At 37.9% G+C, this 27238-nt stretch overlaps 1 pseudogene; it reads left to right on the forward strand.

Annotated features, from left to right (window-relative positions):
* The first annotated feature begins 8876 nt into the window (after positions 1-8876).
* The window catches only part of LOC139438268 (lysine-specific demethylase 6A-like), a 58992-nt pseudogene continuing 40630 nt past the window's right edge, over positions 8877-27238 (forward strand).

The following is a 27238-nucleotide window of genomic DNA, read 5'->3' on the forward strand; positions in this document are numbered from 1 at the left end:
CGCAGCACCGGCAGCAAGCCGGCGTGCGCTGGGACCAGCGAGCTCACGCCATCTCTCTCAGCTGCTGCTGGGCACCTGGCTGACGCCTGGGGCGTGGACCTCCCGTGCCGCGCGCGTGCGGGCAGGTGGATCCTGGACGGCGCGGCGAGGGGCCGTCGAGAAGGCGCAGCCGGCAGGGAGCCCCTAGACAGCCGACATGGACGCAGTGAACGCGCTGCACCTCCCTTGCCGTCCAATCCCAGGTCTCTGGGCTCCCTGCGGCGCCCGGGCCGCCCAGGCCCCAGGCTAGACCAGGAACCCTCCACCCAGGCAAGGCACCTCTCTAACCTCCCACCTAATCCGCAGGGTCGGCCTGCATCTGGGGTCCTCATCACGCCGCACAGATGAAGCACGCGAATCCAGCTGCATGGCTGGAAGACACACCCCAGCAGGCCAGGTTCCCACAACTTCTGGTCCTCACAGCGACCGCCGAGTTCACGGGGGATCCCCAGGTGATCGCCCGCGTCCCTCGCCCTCCTCATGGAGAGGACGCGGCAGGCTTTCAGAGAGAAGTCCTGGGCGGGGCCAGAGGCAAAGCCTCGGAAGCCACACTTAGTCCAGTACCCTCCCGAAGTTGACAGGGCGTGCCTGCTGCCTGCCCTTCCCCTCCCCAGACGTTTTCTGAGTATCTGATGTTGTGGCCATTACCAGCCCTGCCACGACGGGGACCTTTTGCCCCTTGTTCTCACAAGTGGGCAGCCTGGCCAATCCTGTTTGCCGGTTGCCGTCCTCTTCCTTGAGAGAGAGTGGGACCTGCCTGGATCCCCACTGCCTTTCTCTTAGGATGCAAAAAATGAAAACAAAAAGCTCTTGCTGAAACACTGTGGCTGGCTTTGGGACGCCTTTCTGGGGCTGCACCCTGGGGCTTTGTCTCTATTTCATGGAAACTGCTTTGCTTTTCCATGGGCTTGAATATCCATTAGGCTTAGGACTAGGTGGGGCTCAGAGCAGTGCTGGGGTACCCACTAAATACGATGTCCAGAATGATTGCTGGGCTGGGGGTGTGGGCAGGAGCTACATAGAACGTGTCGTTCTCTGTGCAAACTAGCAGGAGCTGAACCTCTTGGCCTCGTGGTTTCCTGGGGCTCTCAGAGCATCGCTGACACATCTAGGTATGCAGAAGACATAAGTTTCAGTCTTCAGGTTACAGAGAAGAGAGGAGAGGCTGAGAGGTGAGTAAGTCTTGTTGACGGTCAAATAGCTGACCAGCAGCTCCATCAGGGTGTGTACCGTGGACTAGAAGTCCCTGCCTCCAGGTTACACTCGCCAATTCTAACAACACAGGGGTGTGCCCTGAGGAACACAATACCATGAGCTGAGGGTGGAGTCTGGCAAAAACCTAGGCAAGCCAGGTTTTTGATGGGTGACGCCTCTTGCAGATTACTCTAGCTTTTCAGTAATATCTGAACTGTGGAGATGGGAGTACTCCAATTCTGATGCTTTGGGATGGGTGTTCTAGAAAGACAAATGCATTTTATTGGTATACCCATTAATATTCTGCATGTACCTACACAGTTGCATGCCCACTGTGCTAAACAGCCATGCAGATAAGCTGTCAGTACCCTTTTGTTTGCCTCTATGATTTGGCCTTTTATAAGTGTGCAGGCCAGGATGCTAGGAGCATCCATGATACAGGAGCCTAGGATAGAGCATAACCTCTAAAACTCACATCTAGATACAAGGCAAAAGCAGCCAGTGTCTGTACCACAGGGAGTGCCCAGGTCCACCCAAAGAGGAAATAGCTTAGAATAACAACCTAGAAAAACTCTCTCAGAGTCAAGAAATAAAGGTCCAGGGATTATAAAGTTTAGGAAGATTGCATTCATATGCAGGAGAATAGGTTCTAAGGGAACATCTTACAATGATGAAAGAAACGAAGCAATATTTGTTTTTAATTTTTTAAAAATTATTTTATTTTATTTCTTATTTGGCCTTGTTTTGGGGGAGATTTTGGACTGCAGATGGGTTGCAAATGTGCAGGGGAGGATTACTGGTGGGGGGCGGTGGTGGGGGTATGCCTCTATGGAACATGAATGTGTTCAAGTGCTCATGGGTTGTTGTCTTGGTGGATGAGATCCTTACAATAACTGAAGGGATATTGGATGCCCACTCTGGGTACTTCTGCTTCTCTCTCTGATAGTGTGGCAAGAGTCCCTAGAGTACATGGGCAGTGCCTAGCAAAGGAGGACAGACCAATACACCAGCCTCTTGATATTGACGCTTGCAGTGATGAACCTTTTCTTGTGAAATGGAAACTTAGCCAGTGATACATATTGCCTAAGAGTTACCCTCTGAAAGCCTCCTTGTTGCTCAAATATGGCCTCCTGTTTGGCCAAACTCAGCATATAAACTCAGTATCTTCCCCCAGGCTGGTGCATTGTTGCAAACTGAGGCATAGTGGTCTCACAGGGAGACACTGCTGTTTCCATGGCTACGCTTGCAACCTAAGGAATGCAGTAATTAAGAGTTCCTGGCAAATAGGATGAAGCTGTTAAAGGCTGAAAGAAAAGATGAGCACATACCTTTTGAAGTAAATAGAACACTTAGACTTTGTACCTTGAGATAAGATTTTTTTGAATTCCTTAGACTATGAGTAATGCTGATAGTTAAGTGCCTGTTGCTGCTTATTGTCATGTAGGCTAAGTGTTGCTGCTTGTCACATAGACTGGGGTATATAGACAGCCCCTTGTAAACAACAAATTGTCTGATGAGTCTCTACTAGCAGACACCCTGCTCCTAGCTCTCTCGTTCGTTCTTTTTCTTCCTTTCTTTCTTTTTATTTCACTCTCTTTTTTCTCTTTCTTTCATTCCCGATACCCTTCCGGTTCAAATCTCCAACAGTGAATGGTTCCTGGTGGTGAGTCTCCCTGGCACTGAGAGATTATAAGCAAGTGACTACTAGGAATGCTTGGGAAAAAGACTGTGGAAGGGGGAAATATTAAATGCATATGAGTTTTTTATATGGCTAAGGTATTATTTCAAATGGAATCGAGAGTTCATTCCAGAGCTTATGGTTATGCATGTCTTAGGAGGCTCTCACTGAATGTCACAGCAAACTGTGCCCAAAGCACAGGAGCTCCTGAAGGTTCTGGAGACATCTTGACACTATAGGCAGGGCAGACAATCCCAGAGAATTGGCATGCTGTTGTTGGGCCTTTCCTTGGAATATATGATGGCCCATTTGTCCAGGGTTTCAGAATTAGACTCACTTATAGTTTTCCTATATGGTTCTTCTACCCCTTACACTTGAACCCACAGTTAGCGCTATACCCATTTAATCTATGTCCCAGAGACTTAAACCTCCTAGCTGTTCATAGGTTGAGCCCTGAATCTCAGCAGAGTTACAGTTCATTGCACTCACCAAGGACAGCTAACACAAGGTGAATGATGGACAATGCCCACCTACAATTGTGAGCAAGATGGTCCCCTTCATCTACCCCACGGGATCTAAGCCCCCACAATCAGAAGGAGAGTGGGCATCACCATCCCCAAATCCTGAAGATTGAGGAACAAACAGAACATAAGATGGGAATGCATCTATGGACTAGTCATTACTATTCCAGAAATGGAAGAACTTGTAACAGTGTCATAAAGACAGTTGTCACCAGAGGTTCAGAGGGAAGGGAGAGGGGGGAATAGATGTAACACTGGGCATTTGGGCAACATTGAAATTGTCCTGCATGACATTGTAATGATGAATAGAGTCCTTCATATATTTCATCATAATCTATAAAACTATGCAGGGCAAAGTGTAAACTATGATGCAAACTGTAGTCCATGGTTAGTAGCAATGCTTCTATATGTGTTCATCAATTTTATCAAATGTTCCACACTAAGGAAAGCTGGTGTTAATGGGGGAAAGCATGGGAGGGGAAGGAGTAGAGTATATGGAATCCTCCAGATTTTTGATGTAACATTTATGTAATCTAAAGCTTCTTCAAAGTAAAGAAAAAGGAAAAAAAAAAAGAATACTAGTTTAGGAAATACAGAAGCCTGCATTTGAGTAGCTGGAAGCTCACAGCCATATACAAAAAGGTAATTCAGGGTTTATATATTCTGGAAGTCTATGTCAAATAACAGTGATCAATATTCAAGACCTCATCAGCCTAAGAAGCTCGCACTTGAGTATAAGGTTCATTCAAGTTAGGTTTATATAGCAGGAAAACTAGCATTATATCCAGTTAAGAAAAAAGCCTGAATTTATGTGCTCACATTCACAGGCAAAGAATTGGAATGCAGTTATATTCAAGAATAATGGAACCCCAGAAATATTCAGCTAGGAAGGTACACCAAATGCACAGAAAGAAACATGATTTGTTTACCTAGGAAGATCATACCTATGTGCAAGAAGGAAGTAGGCCGGGGTTTATACACATGAGACCTTTCAAACTTACTGAAATGAGAAGGAGGCCAGGGCTACACAACTGAGAAACTTATACAAATATCCAAAGAAGTGGCTATGGACATTTGCTCCAGAAATTTGAAACCCATATTTTACACCGAGACCTCTTTTCTTTGCCTTTTTTCCTTTGGTATTGCGTGCATCTCCACCCACTGAGACAACACCCAGTGACCACAGGAACACATTCCTATTCCCTAGCAGCATGTCCCAGGTGCACCCATCCCCACACATCCCCCCGCGATGGGCACCCTGTGCTAGGGACTCTCACCTGCCACTGTTGCCAAAAGAATTCCCCCACAATGTTTTCTAAGCCACAGTCGTCCGCTGACAGAGTTCACCTGGGAGTGGGTTTCCTTCAGCCATCCCCCAGGTGTACAGAGAGCCAGCCTAAGGCTTCCCTGCTCGCTCTTGGGAGTGTGAATGGTCTAAACCTCTTTGGTGTTTGGAATTCTAAAAACCCATTTATATTATTTGAAGCAAACATACATTGAAAAAAGAAGAAACAGAGATAAATGGGTTAGGCACAATTTGGAAAAAAAAAGTCAAACACAATATACTGACAGTATTAATAATGTATAAGTCACATTTCATAAGCCCAAAGTATTGAGTGAGAAAAAGAGGAAGAGCATAAAATGCTAAAATACAAAATAAAATACCTGAAATATATACTTCTTCTGTCACAAACATAGAAGAGATGCAAAGGGTGTGAATTAATCAAATTTAAATTATAGTTGGAAATTTGGATACACAGATTCAGCAATCAAAAAAAAGTCAACTACATACTAATACCATTCCATACAAACTAATAATATCATCTTTTCAAGATAAAAACATTTATCAGATATTCAGGTTTTAGTGCACTCATTTCTTTATACTTTATTTGCTTCTTTGGTATTTTTAAAAGAAATTATGAGTTTAGAAAGCAATCATACAAAAACAGATAGGATTTCCATACATTACCACACCAACAATTCCTTGCAATGTTGTAGAACATTTGCTACAATTGATAAAAGCACAATTTTTAACTATGGTGTTAGCTTAACTTAGGTATGATTTCCCCATAAAGCATCCTATTATTAACAGCATGTATTTGTATTGGATATTTGTTACAATTCATGTGAGAAAGTTCACATAATTATATGGTAAACCACAATATATCTTCCACCACAGGATTTACTGTGGTATATAGTCCCATGATTTGTGCAATCCATCACAGGTGTATACTCAGTGGCTCTCATTTTCATTACAAAGTTGTGTTGTCATCACCTCAGTCCATTTTAGAACATTTTCATTACTCCAGAAAGAAAAATTCCTTACCCCTCCTCCCCAAATCCACAAATGTGGATGATACCTACCTTTTAATTTTAAATTTGACTTCCAAAAGATAAAGGGGTCAAATGTTTCAAAGCTGAGGAATCTTAACTCCTTGAAAATGTAAAAATAATCAGGCACCTTGAGCTTCACTGTTCCCATTAGTGTTTAACAAATAAATTTTATTGTAGATACATGTTAATACTCCATAAATCCATATAACGTGTACAATCATTGGTATTCCATATAATGACAGTCATACATTCTATACAATCACTTAAATCGTTTTCAGAGCATTTTCAGTATTCCAGTAATAATAATAACACTAACAAACAAAAACAGAAGTAAAAAACTCATCACCAATTGATCTTTCTTTGCTTTCACACCATACATAGTTGCTATTCTGTTTTCTTCTTTCTAGTTGATATGTATAAATGGAATATCATCCATATGTTTATTTGACATGAGGTTTCACCATGTTATACAGTCCCATGTTATGTTTTTAGCTTTCCTTCTAGCAATATACATGACCTTAGACTTTCCCTTTCAACCACTGTCATACCCATGTAATAGCTCTGCTAGTCACTAACACTATGTTGTGCAATCACCATTTCCATTCATTTCCAAAGATTTACAAAGAATATTTTAACCTATTCTGCACAGATTTACCGTCAGCTTTCCATTCCTTACCTCATTCTAATTTCTGGTGACCTATGTTCTAATTATTATATCCATGAATTTACATAATGTATTTAATTCACATAGTGCAATCCTACAGTATTTGTGCTTTTATGTCTGGGTTCCTTCACTCAACAAAATATCCTCCAGGTTCATGCATGTTGTCGTTTGCTTCACAACTTCATTTCTGCCTACCACTGCATAACATTCCACTGTGTATGTATTCCACTGTTTATGACTCCTGGCTTGTTTCCAAATTTGACTATAGAGAATAATGCTGTTATGAGCATCAAAGTGCATATACATATTACGCCACTGCTCTCATACCTACATTCTTTTCTTTTCTTTTCTTTTTGAATTATGATGTATATTTTATTGAAAACTTCAACTAGAATATAAGAAGAAATTTTACTATGCATAAACCAATGAAATGAAAAAGAAGTCCCAGAAATACACGAATTAGCCAACTGATTTTGACAAACTTGAAAGTAACATCAGTGGAAAGAATAGTGTATATTTAAAGAAATGATACAGTAATAATTGGGCATTCCTATAAAAATAATAGAAACAGACACATAAGGTACACCTGAAAACTTAAAAATACAGCTCTTAAAGGGACATGGAAGTCAATGCAACATATAAAACAATAAATTCAAGAAAAATATACTGAAAATATTGTCCCAACCCAAGTGGTTAGTATTTTTTCCCTTTTATACAGAACTTCATTCACTCTCCCGGGTCCCCAAATATTTCCTCCCCACTAAGCCCAGGAAGCCCTTGGCACTTGTAGGGTCTGGGATTAGACATCAATAGGACCAGCTGGAGCCTTCCTCGCTCACTAGCTGATGGTCTCTCTCCTCTCTCAGGGGAGAGCAGGATGGGGAGAAGGCAAGACTCCCTCACTCTCTAGCTCTGAGCCCCTGCCAGACTAATTGCCAGGGCATATGCCCAGGGTATATAGTAATGTCTAGATATACTCATAGTGGAAACAATTAAAAACAATAGCTGGGGGGGGGCGGTACTGGGCCCCTGGCCGAGGGGTCACTGTTGTGGACCCTGGGGAGCAGCGGCAGTTCCCCAGGTGCAACAGCAAGAACCAGGAAGGAAGGAGGGCCCAACAGTGGGCTCCTGATACTTATGGCTATGCTTTTGAGCCTATACACCTCCAATAAGAATAAGGTCTAGAGTAGCACTGTGCCTGGGAGTTTCCTCCTGACGGCCTTCATGATACTCAAATGTGGCCACTCTCACAGCCAAACTCAGCATGTAAATGCAGTGCAGTCCCCCCAGCGTGGGACATGACACCCGGGGATGAGCCTCCCTGGCACCGAGGGATCACTACCACATATCAGCTGAAGATGCAACTAGAAAAGGACCTTGAATTAAAGGTTCAACACGGATCAGCAGAAAATCCCTGTCTACATATAATAACATGACTTCAAAATGCTGTTTGACCTAATGTAAGGGGGAAATGGAAAAGAGAAATGAGAATATAAGGCTATGAGTCTCTAAAAAAGAGTCTGGAGGCTGTCAGAAGGAATGCCCTTATGCACAAATGAGCAGAGTCTGAGAGACAGATAAAGTAGATACAACCCCAAGTATTGGTTCTTTTGAGGAATAAAGAGACCCACGGGTTCTATGATCATGGCAGATGGGGTTCACTGCCATGGAGATGGCCCTTCTCTGGAACTGGTGTTTCTGCGTGATGGAATTGGACTCAGAGGGGATCTCTTTTCACAAGACTTGCATGCTACTTTAATGGAATTGTAGTTGGTGCTGGGGTTTTAGATATATTTAGGGGATTTGAATCTCTGGACTGATAATATGACACCCAGGCCCAGAACCTCAACAGACTTCAGCTCCTACACTTTGATTTATTGGACTTACCCCACTCAGCTAACATCGAGTTGAAGAAGGTCAACCACCACACCATGGAGCCTAGAGTGTCTACAACTGAAAGCAGGAGGAGTGCATCCAGTATCCATGTGGATTCTAAGCCCCCACTTGACATAGATGTGCAATGGACACAACCAATCCAATGTCCACAGAGAAAATGTGGAATGGGTGTGGGAAGGGTAGCAATAGTGGCTGCTGGGTTTGGGGAATGGGAGGAAGAGATGAGATGTGGAGGCGTTTTCGGGACGAGGAGATGTCCTGGGTGGTGCTTCACGGAAAATTACGGGACATTGTAGAGCCCCCCAGGGCCCACTGGATGGAACATGGGAGAGTGTGGGCTATGATGTGTACCATTGACTAGGGGTGCAGCGATACTCAGAGATGTACTTACCAGGTGCACAATGAGGGAAGAGAGTGTTGCTGTGGGGGGAGTGGGGGGTGGGGGCGGTGGGGTTGAATGGGACCTCATATTTTTTTAATGTAATTTTTAAAAATAAATAATTAAAAAAAAAAAAGAAATGCTGAGAATTCATAAAGCCAGATGCTCAAGATGGAGGAGATAGACCTAGGGGTAGTCAGGTGGGAAAAAGTATCAGAGGACTGGCCTTTTCTTCTACACTGTGCAAATGTGCAGGAGCATGGTCCCAGTGCCTGAGCCTGACATTCAGCAGGCCAGCCCCAACCCACACCTGAATCCCAATTCTACTCTGATTGTCCTGATATTACAGGCATTGTCACTGGGCAGAGGGCTAGCAAAGAGTCTTGATTTTAGGGAGCTTTCAATCACTAGCCTGACCATCCTGCCCTTCTTCAGGGGCGCATAACATACCCTCTATCTGTCTTTCCTTTTTTACTTTATTTATTTTAGTTTATTATTTTTTTAATTATCTTTCTTAAAATTAAAAAGGATCATGCAAAATGTAACATTAAAAAGCATAAGAGGTTCCCATATATCCCACTCCCAACCCTCCATCCCTTTCAATTTTTTAACTGTATATTTTTGAAGATACCTAGATCATAGAAAATGTTACATTAAAAAACATAGGAGCTTCCCATACACCCCACTCCCCACCCGTCCAACCCCAACAAATTTTTAAATTGTATTTTTTGAAGATACCTAATCAGAGAAAATGTTACATTCAAAAGTATAACAGGTTCCCATATACTCCCCACCCCCTCATCCCACTCCTCCCACGTCAACAACCTCTTTGATCATCATGGCACATTCACTGCATTTGTTGAATACATTTTGGAGCACTGCTGCTCCACATGTAAAGTGGTTTACATTATAGATTGTACTCTCACCCAGGACATTCAGTGGATTATAGCAGGATGTGTAATGTCCAGCATCTGTTCCTACAATATCATTTAAGATGACTCCAAGTCCCAAAAATGCCCCCATATTACAACTCCTCTTCCTTCTCCCTGCTCTCAGCAACTATTGTGGCCACTTTCTCCACATCAATACTACAATTTCATCCATTGCCGGTCACAATAGTCCCATAGCACAATATCAATAAGTCAACTCTAATCCATATTTTATTCCACTGTCCTGTGGAAACTGGGTTGGTAATGTCCACTCCACCTCTATATTGAGAGGGGGCTTAGATTCCACATCGATGTTGATTGCAATTCTGCTTGCAGTTGTAGGCACGCTCGGTTCCCTGGTATGGTGGTTGACCATCTTCACCTGCCTGTTAGCTGACCTGGGAATGTCCAACAAACCAGAGGAGTTGCCCAGAGGCTCAGGGCCCAGCTGGCATATGGGCAATTCAGAGATTCAAGTCTCCTGAGTATTCAACAACCCTAGCAACAACCACAGGTTCAGTAAAAGTATCAGAAGAGGCATGTGTAGAAAGGACACGTTGGAGTCCAACGCCATCAAACTCAGGCACATGAATTCCAAAGTAGGATCCACTGACATGGCACTGAACTCCAGAGATGAAAGACAAAATGTCAAAGACAAAGCTTTATAATATTCTTCATTTTTTAATACTGGAATTTATGGCAGATGGCTCATACCTTCTTTTAAAAGTTATTTTGGCTATTTGGGGCCCTTTACTCTTCCAAATAAATTAGATTATTGGAATTTTGATTTATGCAAAAAGGATTATTAAGATTTTGATTGGAATTGCATGGCTCTCTAAATCAGTTTGGATAGAATTATCATCTTAACAATATTTAGATTCTAGTCCATGAATATGGAATGTCCTTCCATTTATTTTAGTCTTCAGTTTCTTGTAGCAAAGTTTTGTAATTTTCTGAATACAGGTTCTTTATGTACTTGGATAACTTTAATCCTCAAGATTTGATTCTTTTAGCCATTATTAAAAATGGATTTTTTTTCTGATTTCTGCCTCAGATTGCATTTCAGAAGCATATAGAACAGCTATTGATTTTTGCATATTAATCTTATATCCCACCACTTTATTGAACTCATCTATTAATTCTAGAAGCTTTGTTGTGGATTTTTAAGGATTCTCTAAGTATATGATCATATCGCAAGGGAATAGTGAAAGTTTTACTTCTCTCTTTCCTATATTTGTGCCTTTTTATTTCTTATCTAGCCTAATTGCTCCCATTCAATTTTCTAGCACACAATTCAATAATAATGGTGAGAGTGGGCATCCTTGCCTTGTTCCTGATCATGGTAGGAAAGCTTTCAGTCTTTCTACGTAGAGTACAATACTAGTTGTAGGTTTTTCCTACAAGCCCTTTCCTTTATTGAGAAAGCTTCTTTTTATCCCTATCTTTTGGAGTGTTTTCATCAAGGAAGTGTGCTATATTTTGTCAAATGCCTTTTCTACATCAATTGAGAGGATCATATGTTTCTTTTTCATCAAATTTTCAGTGTGGTTAAATACACTAAATGATTGTCATGTGTTGAACTACCCTTACATACCTTGGATAAAACCCACTTGTGATGTGTGATTCTTTTTAATGTGCTTTTGGAGTCCGTTAGCAGATACACTTTAATTTATACTTCCTAATCTTCATTTTTAAACTCTTCTCCAAGTCTCTGGTCCATGTTTGTTTGTTTTTTTTTTTTTTTTCCTTTCTGACTGCAGAACTCTCTTTAGTATCTTTTGTATTTCTTGTCCTTTAGTAAGATATTCTGTCAGTTTTTGTTTGTCTGTGAATTCTTTGAACTCACCCCCCAGTACGTGGAAAAATTTTAATGAGTAAACCTAGAAGTGAAAAATCACGCAGAAGGCTTTGTTAATCAGGACCCCAGTGCCTCACTGGTCGGTACTTTTCATATTTCAGAGGGATTAATGAGAACTAGAACAGTGAGCACATTGCCAAATGTGTTTTCTGACAAATAACAGATAGGGTGCACTCCAGGGAATATTGTGGTCTTCCCTGGGAAGGCTGGACACTTTCTTGAGGACTGGCACATAGACCGTGCAAAGTAGTGCCCAGGGAGAATTGTGGTCTTCCCTGGGAAAGCTGGACACTTTCTTGAGGACTGGCACATAGACCTTGCAAAGTAGTGCCCAGGGAGAATTATGGTCCTCCCTTGGAAGGCTGGACACTTTCTTGAGAACTGGCACATAGACCTTGCAAAGTAGTATCCAGGGAGAATTGTGGTCCTCCCTTGGAAGGCTGGGCACTTTCTTGAGGACTGGCACATAGACCTTGCAAAGTAGTGCCCAGGGAGTATTGTGGTCTTCCCTGGGAAGGCTGGACACTTTCTTGGGGACTGGCACACAGACCTTGCAAAGTAGTGCCCAGGGAGTATTGTGGTCTTACCTGGGAAGGCTGGACACTTTCTTGGGGACTGGTGCACAGACCTTGCAAAGTAGTGCCCAGGGAGGATTATGGTCCTCCCTGGGAAGGCTGGACACTTTCTCAGGAATTAACACGTGAACCTTGGGAAGTACTGCCCAGGGAGTTTTGTGTTCCTTCCTGGGAAAGCTGGACACTTCCTTGGGAACTGACGCAGCCCCCTCAAGTTGGCATCTATCGTATCAATTTCATTGATTATGAGCCAAATGAAAGGGACAGGCCCTGGTCAGGACAGTGAAGTCCACCCTGGCAGAGGGTGCTCTGCACAGGTGTTGCTTTCACTCAAGACTCTGGTTTTGGCTGCTGACTTGGGGCTTCCCAGCCTGAGATAGATGTTGGGGAGTTTTTATTAAGACTCTTCTATTTCTCTCTTATTTTGTGAGTCTCTTCAATGATGATTTCATCTTTTCACTGATTGTGGAATTCTTGTCTCTCAATCTAATTGTCAAGATAAACTTATTAAACTAGATATGTATATACAAATTTATTTTTCATCCATTTGGGACTCTGGCCAGAGGTGGGCCAGGTATGTTGGTGTGTCCCCTGGAGAGCCAGGTATGTCAGTGGGTCCCCAATTTGGTGAGCTCATATCTACATCATAAAGGATTATGATGTAGCAGTTGGACCCCTGTTTGTAGACAATCCTTTCCCTATTTTATATGCTCCCAAATATTAACCAAAGTTTATAAATAAATAAATAAATTTCATGCATGTCTTTCTTATGCTTGAGTTAATTGAATAATTATATCAATCTCTCTCTCTCTACTCATATATCTATATAGAAAGCTTTTATCTAGCAGAAAATTATGGCATAATTGGCAGGATTCAATTACTATTACATTAGCAGGATGACTCTTTTCTAGCACTCTCAGGTAACAGAGGGAAATCATGTTGAACCACCTGTGCAGGGAAAGGTTAACTCACAAATCAACATACTGCATTTGCAGAAGTGCTGAATAAGGTTGCACCAAGGAAGTCTTTGTTCTGGATAACAGAGTCTTGGGGGTGGGGGTCTTCCAGCAGCCATCTTGGGGGTTACTGATGTCCACGTGGACTCTTTGCCAGGTTCCAGTTCTATCTATTAATTCCCTATCTTACCAGCCTGCTTCATTCCCCCCCTCAGAGAGTTTTGCTGAAGGAAGATGCTCTTTCTTCTGTAGCTACTTCCTGCTGATTAGGGGCTCACAGACCCTACCTGACAAGGTGTAGAACTCTCCTGCTTCTCTATCTTGACTGGAGGAAGACGAATCTGGTATCCTGTATGAAGATGGATGAAGTCCCCATATGGCTAACAAGATGTTGATCCTGGGAAAAATAAACTTAATTAGAATTTTGAGCATATGTGGTCCTACTGAGAGGACACCGGACCACAGGAGTAGAAAAGGCCAGGTGTTTATAAAGGCTGCATTTCCCTGACATCCTTGGGTTTATTTTCCAGGTTTTGAATACTGTTTGGGACTATTTTAGAGTAATTTACATAGAGATTGCATTTTTCCTTAAGGAAAGGACAAACCCTTCCCTGTGCTGCAGTTAGCATTTTAAGTGTCCTATGATTTTGCATCACCATAGCTGCAAGAGAGTTTGCTTGCTGTTTTAGAGCTTTTAAGGCATGACTGGTTTCATTTATGCTGTTAGTTATTTCTAGGGAGTAATTGAAATAGATCATTAGATTTTGTATAGATTGCCAACCCCAATTTTCAACAGTGGCAGTTATGCCTAAAGCAGTTAAGAGAGGGATGAGAAGGGACACTGCCTTTTTCAAAAGAAAACAGGCAAGGATTTTTAAGGGATGTTTGGTTTGTTCTCCCCTAGCAGTAGACTTTGAGCTAGAGTTAGTAGAAACAGCTGATTTTGATACAGACACTATTTAGCTTTTGTTCTCAAAGAGGCATGTCAGGCCATCCAATGACTGGCACTTGTACATTCCACAAGGTGCTTTTGGTGAGCTGGCACTTTCCTGGACCGATGATTTCATTCAGGATTAGTGCACCAAGCTGGATATTCCATTAACTTGAATAAGGGCTATGAGGGAGACCTGGGCTAAGCACATTCATTAGTTACTTAGAAAATGATGTTTACCAGGGCTTTTAACATGTTTAATGTCCCTCTGCACAGGATCTAATAGAAAAGATAACACTGTAATCATCAGGCATATATTTAGAACAGGATACAGGTACAATACTTAATGCTAATTAATGTACTACTAAATGCATAAGTTTCTCTTTGAACTCCAATTAATAAATTCAAGTTTCAGATTGGCAATACCTTACATGTTATCTCTCCACAGGAGCCGGCCATAATGCCAATTTGCAATTAAGCTCTACTTGCAGAACTCTGGTTAACTATGGCTTCACTTGATATGTCTTTCACACAGTGAGCAAGCCACAATATTGTTGATCCTAGAGAGAAACTAAGAAGGTAATTTCAGTATTTTACTGGCCTGATACATAGCATTCTTTGACACTATGAAACAGTGCAAGTTTGGAGGTGGTATCCATGGCACGTTTTGCTATATTGAGCCCCCATTGGCTGCTTCAGGAGTTTGAAACTGCAACATAGTTTTCATCAACTTCAGAAGCACAACCAGAGATATAGTAAATATCTTTCTTGTTTGAGGGGTCAGTGACCAATCTAGTGAATAACTCATATAGAGAGGGAACCTGCAATGTATTCAAGGCCTGGTTTGAATGTACAAGAGAGTTTGACAATGCTGAAGTCTATCTCTTGATTTTTGTATACCTTAAACATTTCCAGTGCAATGTGTTACATATCAAATGAACTTAACTTTTTATTACTTTGCTTTTTACTCCTACACTTTTACTAGGAAGATTTTATTTTACTTTAGCAGTAGAAGCAAATTATTTTTTCCATTTTTAAAATGAAAACTGAAGCTACCCAATGGAATTAAGGTAACTTGTTATTATTACCCCTTGAATATGTACATCGAGGAGAATTTTAGGCAGGTTTCATTGCTATGAAGTAACTTTTTGCCATTAATATCAATCTAGGTTTTAAACTGAGAAGTTTAAGGTTTATGTCCTCATTTCTTTAAGGAGACATGACATGAGGTTCCTGGGCCTCAGATTTATCTGTTTTCTTTTTTTACAGTGATTTAAATAGAATTCAGGATTCTATGCAGAGGCTGCTCTTAGCTATACTGTGGTCATGTGGACCAGCAGTAAGCACAGTTTCTGATTCCTACGAGACTCCTAAGGGGAGTTTGCCGATAGGCTAGAGACTTAGAGCGTGGTGGGTATCTGAAGAGAGACTTCAGTTCCCCTCATGGAAGATACTGATGTGAGTTTTTACAGTACATCAAAAGGTAAGGAAACATTAGTTCATAGGGAGGGGATTAGTGTCCAGAGTACAGTCTTGGGTCAATAAAGGGCTGTAAAAGTGAATTCTTGTGTATGGCTTGGTGGTGTGTTGGACTAGGAGGTAGGATTTTCTTGGAATGCAGGAAGGTTTGATGGCCCAAAAGTAATGAGGGCCTTTATCTACTCCATTCCCACTGTGATATGGCTCATTCCTGGGGAGAGATATGGTACCTTCCACAGGTAGGCAGTTTGCTCAGTCGATCAGAATGGAGCCACAGCATTATGACCTGGTAACCATGAAAAACCTCTAACTGAGGTCTCAATACATCACTCTCAGCATTGGATAGAACATTTGGACAAAGGATCAGTAAAGAAATAGAGAGCTTGAATGGTATGATAAATGGACTAAAACCAATAGATATGTACACAACATTGCATCCCCAAAGAGCAGGATATGCCTTCTTCTCAAGTGCTCATTGTTCTCTCTCCAGGATAGACCATATATTGACTCATAAAGCAGATCTAAATAAACTTAACAGTATTTATACAAAGTTCTTTGTCTGATTGTAATGGAATAAAGTTGGAAATCAACTATAGGCAGCAAAAAGGAAAATTCACAAATATATGGAGGTTAAACAATGCACTCTTAATCAGTTGGTCAAAGAAGAAATTGTGAAAGAAATAAAATATTTTGAGATGAATGAAAATGAGAATACAACATAGCAGAACCTATGGAATGCAGCAAATGCAGTTCTGAGAGGGAAATTTATAGCCCTCAGTGCTTACATTAAAAATAAAAGAGTTGAAATCAGGGACCTAACTACACATTGAGAGCAACTAGGTGAAGAATAGCAAACTATTCACAAAGCAGAAGGAATGAAATAACAAAGAGCAGAGAAGAAATAAAACTGAGAATAAAATCAATAGAATTAACAAGCCTAAAAGTTGGTTTTTCAAGAAAATTGATAAGCCCTTAGCTAGACTGACAAAGAAGAAAAGAGAGATGGTGAAAAGTCAAATTTGAAATGAAAATGGGGACATTACTATTGACCCCACAGAAATAAAAGAGATCATAAAAGAATACTATAAACTGCTATACACCAACAAAATAGACAATGTAAATGAAATGGAAATTTTTCTAGGAAAATACAAACAGCCTGTACTGGCCCTAGAAGAAATAGAAGACCTCAGCAAACCAGGCCCAAGTAAAGATATTGAAATAGTCATCACCCAACTACCCAAAATGAAAAGTCCATTACCAGAGGGCTTCACAGATGAATTCTACCAAGCACTCTAAGAACATTTAATATCAGTCTTACTCAAACACTTCCAAAAATTGATAAGGAAGGAATGCTACCAAAATCATTCTTAAAGCCAACATAATCTAATACCAAAGTTAGATAAAGACACTGTGCAAAAAGCAAATTACTGACCTCTATCCCTAATAAATAATGAGGCAGAAATCAATAAAATGCTCTCTAAACAAGCCCAACAGCACATTAAAAGAATTAGTCATCCTGATCAAATGGGTTTTGTACCAGACATGAAAGGGTGGTTCATCACAAGAAAATTAATCACCATAACATACCACTTTAATAAATCAAAGGAGAAAATTCCCATGATAGTCTTGGTTAAAGCCAAAGAAGTGTTTGACAAAAGACAGCATTCTTGCTTGATAAATATACCTTTAAAGATAAGAATTGAAGGATATTTTCTCAACATGATAAAGAGCATGCATGAAAAACCCACAGCTGAACAAGTAGAGCAAGAAAAAGAAATAAAAGACATGAAAATTGAAGAAGAAATAAAACTTTTACTCTTCACTAATGATACAGTCATGAGAAATCTACAATAAAACTTCTAGAAACGGGCTCAGGAGGATTGAAGATAACATATAAAAATCTGTAGGGTGTAACAAATTAACACCAATGGAAAAATGTTGGTAATGGGGGAAAATGTGAAAGGGCTGGAAGTGGAATATATGGGAATCCCTTGTATTTCTGATGATGTAACATTTACATAATCTAAAGCTCCTTTAAAAATAAGGAATATTAACATTAAAAAATCTGTAATATTGTACACTAGTAAAGAGCATTTTGGGGAGGAAGTCAGGGTAAAAAACTGTGTTTACAATAGTGACCAAAAGAATCAAATATTTAGGAATAACTTAAAGAAGGACATAAAGCATTTACTTAGAAAATCATAATGCATTGCTAAAAGCAATCAAAGTAGATCTAAATACATTGATGAATACTCTGTGTTCATTGATTGGAAGATTAATTATCACTGAGATTTAAATTCTACCCAAATGGTATACAAATTCAACACAATCATGATAAAAATTCCAACATCCTTATTTAAAGAAATGGAAAAGGAAAACCCAAATATCAAATTTATTTGGAATGGTAAGGGGCCTTGAGTAGCCAGAAACATCCTAAAAGCTACAGTGGTAAAAATGTTGTATTTGTATAAAAATAGACAAACCAATAGAACAGAATTGATGGATCAGAAACAGACCCATTCATCTATGGTCAAAAGAATTTTGATAAGGCTAAGCCAACCCAGGTCAATCATAACAGTCTGTTTTAAAAATTGTGTTGGGCGATCTGAATATCCATATCCAAAGGAAAACAAAAGAGGACCTCTATCTCATACATTATATAATAATTAACTCATCTCTTAATTATTACAGAAATATTGAGGGAAAAACAGTAAAGCATTTGCTTTGTCAGTGAAGTGGAATCATGGTTTAACTGATCTGCCTGTGGTTCATGCAGCTATAATAGCTTAGGTACTAGTGATAGTGTACAAGCCACTTTAAGTCTTTGTTTTGTCAAGTAAGTTTTTTAATCAAAACAATTTTATTGTTACATATTAATAAAGTATAAATCCATCCAAAGAGTGCAATCAGTGGTATCTGGTTTAATCATATATTTGTGCGTTCATCACCCCAAACATTCCCAGAGCACTTTCATTTATTCCAATTAAAAAAAAACTCACCTCTCAATCTCTCTATGTCTTGCCTGCCCTCCGTAGCTGCTATTCATTTTCCTTATCTCTAGTATGTTTTTATTTATATTTTGTAAAAAAGAGTTTTATATATGCAATATTCCCCATATTTGTGTTTTACGTGATATTTTACTTTACTATACAGTCCTATGTGATAATTTTTAGCTTTCCTTCTAGTAATATACATGACCTTAGACTTTTCCTTTCAACAACTGTCATACCCATACAAGAGCACTGCTAGTTACAAACATCATGGTACTTTCACCATTTCTATTCATTTCCAACAATTTTCAAACAACCTTTTTACCAGTTCTGCACAGTAAACCTCAGCTTTCCATTCTCTACCCTCCTATTTTCTGGTGACCTATACTGTAATTAACTCTGTGAGTTTACACAGTACATTTATTTCATAATAGTGCAATCATATAGTATTTTTCCTTCTATATCTGGCTTTCTTCACTTAACATAATGTCCTCCTGTTTCATCCATGTTGTCTTGAGCTTCACAGCTTCATCTCTTCTTACCATTTCATAATATTCCACCCTGTGTATACATCGCAATTTGTTTATCCACTCATCAGTTGAAGGACACCTGGGTTGTTTCCAAATTTTGGCAATTGTGAATAATGCTGCTGTGATGCCTGTTAGTGTCTTTGCTCTCAGTTCTTCCCAGTATATCCCTAGTAATAACACGGCTGGATCCCATGGCAAGTCTATATTCAGCTACCTTAGGAGGAGCCAAACATTCCTCCACAGTGGCTGTACCATTCTACATTCCCACCAACAGTGTAGAAGTGTTCCTAGCTCTCCACATCATCTCCAACATTTACAGTTTTCTGACTACTTAAGAACAGACAGTCAAATAGGTATGAAATGATATTTCATTATAGTTTTGATTGACATTTCCCTAATCACTAGTGATAAGTGTCTCTAACTTTTGAAGGACAGTTTTGCCAGATACAGAGTTCTTGGCTGGCAATTTTTCTTTTTCAGTACCTTAAATACATCTTACCACTTTCCTCTAAGCTCCATGGTTTCTGATGATAAGTCAGCAATTAATCTTACTGACTTTTCCTTGTATGTGATGCTTTGTTTTTATTCTTGCTGCTTTCACAACCCTCTTTTTATCTCTAATATTTGACATTTTGAATAGTTGGTGTCTCATGGTAGGTCTGTTTGGATTTATTCTGTTTGGGGTGCATTGCCCTTCTTGGATACTGATATTTTTGTCTTTTGTAAAGATTGGGAAGTTTTGGTCATTATTTCCTCAAATATTCTTTCTGCCCCTTTCCCAAATTCTCTTCTTCTGCAACACCAGTAATGTAAATATTTCAGAGTTTAGCTTTGTCATTCAGTTTTCTGGGACTCTGTTCTATTTTTTCCATTCTCTTTCTCTTCTCCTGTCTCTTCCATTTGAGATGTCCTGTCTTGGAATTACTAATTCTGTCTTTGAGGAGTTCAAGTCTGCTCTTACATGTCTCTAATGTATTTTTATTGTCATCCATTATGTCTTCCTTTCATTCCCATAAGCTGGTTACCTTTCTGTGTTGGCTTTCAAATTGTTCTTTATGTTCACCCAGTGTCTGTGCTCACCAGTGTTTTAATATTATTTATTTCATTAGTGGTATTTTCTTTAAATTCTTTGAACTGATTTAAGGGTTGTGTGATTATCAGTGATTAATTGTCTTAACTCCTATATCGGCTCAGGGTATTTGGTTAGTTCCCCACAACACGCCCCCTCCCCCCGCCACCCCACAGAATTTAAAGAATACTTTATTAGTTTCTATAATAAAACCCATGTAGATAAGACCAAACATATTTAATACAGTACATTACAATGGAAAAAGATTAAATTTAACATCTCTGCATCAATATGCTTGTTAATTTATGTATAATCCCAACTCACCATGTACAATTGGGATAGCTTTTCAAAAGTTGACAGCACAGCTGAAGTTTCCAAATGGCTAGTTCTTTATCTTGGGCCATCTTTTCCTGTTTCCTAGTATGGCTTGTAATGTCTTGCCAATGTCTAAGCAACTGAAAATGTTGGTGAATTTACTCTTATGGTCAATTTCTCTATTTTGCCTATGTATTTTTCCCCACAGCTCTTTGATATTTGGCTCAACTCTGTCTTTATAATTGCACAATTTAAGTTATCAGAATCAGACCACACACTCACTAGTGGTGTTCAGATTTTCTCCTCGGGTTAGAATACAGAGTGAACTGAGAACAGATTTGTTCATGCAATTTCCAGACCATCCAGGAGATGGTGCACATGAATGCACCTCTCCAAGGAGGTGTTTCAGTCTGGGATTTTCTGTGTGGAGATTCAAAGCAGGCAAACTCTCCAAACTCTGAAGAAAAGCACCTCTATTCCCCTTTCTTTTTCCTTTGAAACTCCTGACAGAAAGAAAGACGTCTCTTCTCTCAGTCAGCTGTGGTAAGCCATGGATTTTACCCCAGTTTATAACTTGGAGATAGAGGAGGGGATCCCTTTCCAGTCACCATGGGGGCTTAGTAGCTCATTTTTGATGTTGTGGCTTCTTTGTCTCTGTCTCTCACCTTTTTGGGAGTTGTGTAATGCTGTCCTGGCCTGCTGAGCACCAAAACATTTCCTGCAGACAGCTTTGGGCTTTCTTTATTGTTTTCATGCGAGCTTTGAGCTCAGCTTGTTAGTTTGACTTCATCTTCCCACACTTTGCCAAGTATACTTTAAAGATAACATTTACCAGGTTTGCTTTTATTAGCTTTTCCTTTGTTTTGGAGTATACATCTTAAACTTTTGCTGTTGCAGTAGTGATTTTTAGTCTTAGTAGCATTTTTTGTTGAGGAAGAATTGTGGATAAATGGAATCATTTCGAGATTTCCTTGTAACCTTAAAAGAACATTCTTAGACCATATCTGTGGGAAATACAACATTTTAAACTCATAAAAGTTTATAAATAATTTCCTAGAATATTTTATTCCACAAAACTGCCTTTTTTCCCAATTTTAATTTTAACTATTTTTGTACCTTCATTAAATTTTGTAAGCTGTCATGGCATGTGTTATAATAATTTTTTTTGAAAGGGTTCTGGACCAATTAAGTATTTGTATAAAGAATACATAGTTTTCTGAATATTATAAAATAGGATGCAAATTAAATTATTTCTTTTGTAACAATAGGATATAGCAACTTATTAAAATGTCATATTCTGATGATACCTTGTGCTCATTGTGTTTTATTAGCTGATAGATATTTGAAACATGGCCTATTACCCATGCCTGATTAGAGTTAAAGAAATATCCAGTGATAAATTAAAATGAGCACTTTTACTATCAGTTATGTTTTTTTAGTGCTTGAAACTTTGATGATCATTATTATGATAATCCAAATTTACTAGCTAGTTCTTTGAAATAATATTCATTTGTTTTATTTGACTTCATTGTTTCACTAAATCATGGCCATGAATTTGTTGGTTTTTGTGTAAAGATTTAAGCATTTTGTTTTTCTCCAATTCCTTCTTTTCTTTCTAATCTTTAAAGGAAATATCATTCTGCAGTGGAAGCCTATAACAACTTTTGATGACAGAAAACCTTCCTTCACAAGTAAAAGCTATGGTATTATAACAGTTAGGTATATAAAATTTACTTTTAATTATACATTAATGTGAGGAGGTTTTTCTTCTGATGAACAATATTTATTTACCCTTCTCCTTCAAAGGCAATTTTCATTAGAAATCTTTTTTTAATGTTTATAGTTGACATTATTTTGCTATTTTCTTTGTCTCTAACATAACATGCATGTCAAATGTGTGATTTATGTGTTATGTTTTTCCATTCTTTATCCATTGTTGGTGTAATTAATCTGAACCCATCAAATATCCATCTACAATGCTTCCTACAGCAAATCCTTTGAAATTCCCAAATTTATCCCCCAACACTTGACCACAGGAGGAATTAAAGTACTTCCTTGAGCTTACCATGCTTGGAAGCTAGAGGTACTAAAATTATTCACATAGCCTTTGTGTGGGTGTTAAATTTTTTTCATAGTTTGTTGAAATGTAAATTATAGGAAACACGACTATAAATTACAAAATATCTAACACTGTAGCTTTTCAAAGCAGTTTGTTCTCAAATGTAAGATAAAGGAGGAATGCTAGCCGTAAGAATTCTCTCTTTATCTGTCAGACGTTAGTACTCATATTCCCAACTGTTTATTTTGTTGCTTAGCTGTCTTGGAGATATTTAATATTTGGGTGCCTTGTTGTTTTTGTTGAGTGCTTTTTATATTTTCTTTTTTCAGTTTTTTTCTTTTTTATTGTTTTTTTTTTAAATGTTACATGAGCTAGTAGTTCATTCATAATTTTTAACCAATTATGGAATTATGAATGTTTTCATAATGTATATATGTTGTTTGTACTTTCAAAAACAGTTAAGAATATTCCTTTTTCTTCATATTAATGTATATCAAATGAATGATTTTGATGTAAGTATTATGATATGAAATGGAGGAATATCTTAAGTTTTTTTTCAATTAAACCTCTAGAAATGTTTATTAGGACACTAGAAACATTTGTATGTTCATTGTTAGTTAAGGAAATGAAGTGTTGACTGTAGAATAGTCAGGTCATTCATTCTAATAAAATTTTAATGCAAATTATTCTTTTAAGTATTTATGAATTCCTGCTTTACTGAAAAAAATGTGTCATAAGAAAAATGCACATACCTTTGAAACTAAAGAAATAGATTGAATGATTTTGGTATCATCTGTGTCTGAATATCCATTATATTAGACTATAAACTATATTTCAGAGCATATAAAAGGAAGCTTTTGGTGCTTTTATAACTACATTCTTTGATGAACATAAGTATACTTTCCTACTTGATTTTATTTGTATATTGAGCCTCTTTGGCTGTTTGCCAATGACACAAACATTTCCCTTTAGGTCTCAGTTTCATCAGGTCTTTTTCTTATTAATAGTAACAAGAGAATTAAAGGAAGAGCAAGGAAGAATACAAATGTATTGTTGTCTTACTAATATATAGTTTCATAATCCATGTTTTCTGTAGCATAGCTACCATTTTAAAAATAGAAATAAGGGATATTTATTTTATATATCCTATATAATTAGAGGTGAAATTTAATTTATTCACAACTGAAATATTGCTTCTTATTTAATTTGATGGTTTCATATATACTACTACATCATCCAGTCTTTTGATTGACCATGTAGTATAGCCAGAATTGTAAGTATTTATTAAGCAAAAATTTGGGCACTTTCCTATAACTTTGATAGTTTCCAATTTTGGCTTTGTAATTCAAGCTAAATTAATAAATTCACTGAAATATTTTAATTTTACTGCTTCATATTCTTAAAACTAGAACAATATTTGTATCAGGGATAATTGCTTTTAATGTTTTTATTTTAGATTTGATGCATCATAGATCTACTAGGAGACAAAGTCACTAAGGAAAGCAATGCTATTCAATATCTGCAAAGGTCTCTGGAGACAGAGCTTAATTCTGGCCAATCTTGTTACTTCCTTGGAAGGTGATACTTACTAGATACTGTGTGTGCCTTTGTTTATTTCTGCTTGAGAGTTGATTTTCAGTCTAAAATGTTATGTAGTATAATCTGGCCAGTGACTCAATATTTTAAGTACATTAAAACAAAAGATTTCAGGAGTGGATATTAGGCAAGTGGTTGAGCTTTCCATGTGGAAGATACTGAGTTTAGTTGCTAGTGCCTAAAAAAAGAAAGAAAGAAAGAAAGAAAACAACAAGCAAAAAATAACCGGAAAAAAACCCAACAACCTAGGAGAGCTGATGCGGCTCACTAGCAGAGTGCTGGCTTCCCACATATGAGGTCTCAGGGTCAGGTTCAATCTGATATCTAAATAAATAAATAAATAAATAAATAAATAAATAAGATTTCTGGGAGGTAAAATTGATACCAGCTTTGTTTGTACTTTCTAATAGGATGAATTGCTTTTAGTGAGTCATTTCTTACTTTCCTCATTAAATTTTGTTTTCATCCTACTAGAATTGCTGGTTTCTAAAAAATCTTTGTCCTTTCAGAAATCACTTGTATGATTTTTCTATTAAATAATTACATTCACTCTGATTTCTATCATTTCTTAATATATTTACATAAAAGAAAAGAGAATTGATTTCTTTATAGCCAGAAGACTGTTAGTAGCTTGAAGAAACTTGTTTTTTAATTGTGATTACCAATTTTGCACCTTACTGTGGAAATACGTGCATTAAGCATATATCTCAGCCACAGTTCTACTTGAAATCTTAAATTGAGAAAATGGGTTTGCAGGGAAAGTTCATGTAATAATAGATTTTTGCAATCCAAAATAACTTGGCCTTTCCTTACTTGGAGTATTGAAGTAAGAATCCTAAAGTTTCAGTCTTCTCAGATATCACTATTATTATTTTTTTCTGCTTGTATACCTGCATATATAATGTAGATGAAGCTGATAGATTATGTGTTTTATTACCATCAGATTGTATTTTGGTATGGTGGAAAGATCAGTGCCTGAGAGCTAAGATTTGGATTCAAGTTATGAGTTTACCACAGACTATTTGTGTAATTATTGATTTTCCATATAAACCAGTTGATATCTTAATTTTCATTAACCTATTAAATGAGAAAATTAGATTTAATCTCCCAAGTTCCATTGTACAAGTTATTAAGGTGAATTTTAAATTCCCCGGAAGTTGCCTCAGCTCCCAAACACCTATCCAATTTGAACATATTTCCAACTTTGCTATTTCTTTTGACGTTTTGCCACAAGTGCTATATCTATTTATCCATCCATCCATCCATCCGTCCATTTTCTAAACATTTGAGAATGGATTGTGTACATTATGCTCCTTGAAGATATAATACTCTCATATGGAACAAATATCTTCAATTATGTAACCATCCAAGTGCATTTAATCAAGTTGAAGTAATTTAACATCGATATAAACTTTACAGGGTTTTTTAAATTTTTAATTTATTTTTTTAAAAGAGATATAGATCACACAAAATGTTACATTAAAAAATGTAAGAAATTCCCATATACCTACTCCCCACATCCCCCACTCTTCCAACATCAACAATTTCTTTCATTAGGACTTTACAATCTTTATATGCCACTGATTTCATTTGTCCCAATAATGTTCTTTGGAACCTTTCCTCCTCCTTTCTTAGTTTCCATCTAGGATCAAGTTTTGCACTTAATTGTCATTGTCTCTTTAATTGCTGTTTCCTTTTCTTTTATTGTGAGAACATACATATAATATAAATGTTCCTATCTCAGCCACTCCCAAGCATACCATTCAGTGGGATTAATCACATTTGCAGTATTGCTAAAGCCTCACCCTTTCATTCCTAAAACTTCCCCTTCTTCCCTGATGGACATCCTGAATCCCTGTGTGTTAACTCACCATTACCCCTGACTCTCATCCCTAGCACCCATTCTCTCAATTCTGTCGCTCTAAATGTATATAATAATTTATGTAGTTACTATGGGCTTAAATTTAACATCCTAAATCTTTTAACAAACACTTGTTTAGATACCGCCTTAATTTCAATAATTTATGCAGTGTTTCTGTACCTCTCAATTCCCCCACCTTTATGAAGTTATTATCACAAGGCACATGTTTTTATACATTATGACTTACCTTACAGTCATATATTTACTTTTTAATTCATTTAGGAAAAAAAAGTGAAGTTACAAACCAAAAAATACTATCAACCTGGTATTTACATATACCCATGTTGTTACCCTACAGGAAATCTGAAATCTCCATTTCTTCATGTGGCTTAATTTTATTGTGTAATATCTTTGCCTTTCAACGTACCTATTCATCTGCACTTTGTATATGGCTGATCTCCTCTAGTTTTTGCTTATCAAGGTGTCTATCTTAAATCTCTCCCTCTTTTCTTAAAATAAATTTTACTTATTTTTCATTGTGTAAAATATGTAAAACTTATATTAACCATTTTTCATTGGTCAACCCTTAGGTAATAAGTACGTCAACAATTTTATGTAACTTTTACCACTCTGTTTCTAGACTGTTTTCATCATACCAAATTGCTATTCAAGTTTTAGAAAGGTTCAAGATGACTTCATATCTTGCAGGCAATCTATTGATCAATCAGAAGCAAGTGTAGATACCTGGTGTTCAATAGGGTAAGTCTATTTAAGAAGTTTAGTTGATAGACAAGGAATATTCACTGATAATACTATATAATTTGTAATATAAAATCAAGTAGTCATATTTAGTCAGCTATTCTTCATTTCTCTTTCCACTGTACTGTATCAGCAGCAAAACCAGCCTATGGATGCCCTACAGGCACCTATTTGTGCTGTACAATTAGATTATGGGCATTCTGCAGCCTGGATGGATCTCAGCATTCTGTATGCATTCTGCAGCCAACCTCAGGATGCCATTAAATGCCATTTAAATGCAAGTAGAAGCAAATATTGTCATAATAGCTTTGCCCTTGCAGGAAGATTTAAATATTTACAGGTATTATTTTAAAATAGCTTATTTTAAAAGACACATTTTTCTCCATGATACACAGTCAGGAGGAGGGTGGCTGGAATATTTGTTTAGCTGTGCTTTTATTTCAATAACTTGTTTTCTTATTTTGTAATAGTTTGTGGTATTATTTTATTTTTATATTTTAAATAAGATATGGTATTTTTTTAAAATACATTTTTCCACATTTACATTTTTGCTGGGTAAGAATTTACTTAATTTGTCTGTACATTGTTTACTTTTTAAGTTGTGATAATTTTGTTCTTTTTTCTTT

The sequence above is a fragment of the Dasypus novemcinctus genome, chromosome Y (assembly GCF_030445035.2).
Source record: "Dasypus novemcinctus isolate mDasNov1 chromosome Y, mDasNov1.1.hap2, whole genome shotgun sequence".
Classification (NCBI taxonomy): domain Eukaryota; kingdom Metazoa; phylum Chordata; class Mammalia; order Cingulata; family Dasypodidae; genus Dasypus; species Dasypus novemcinctus.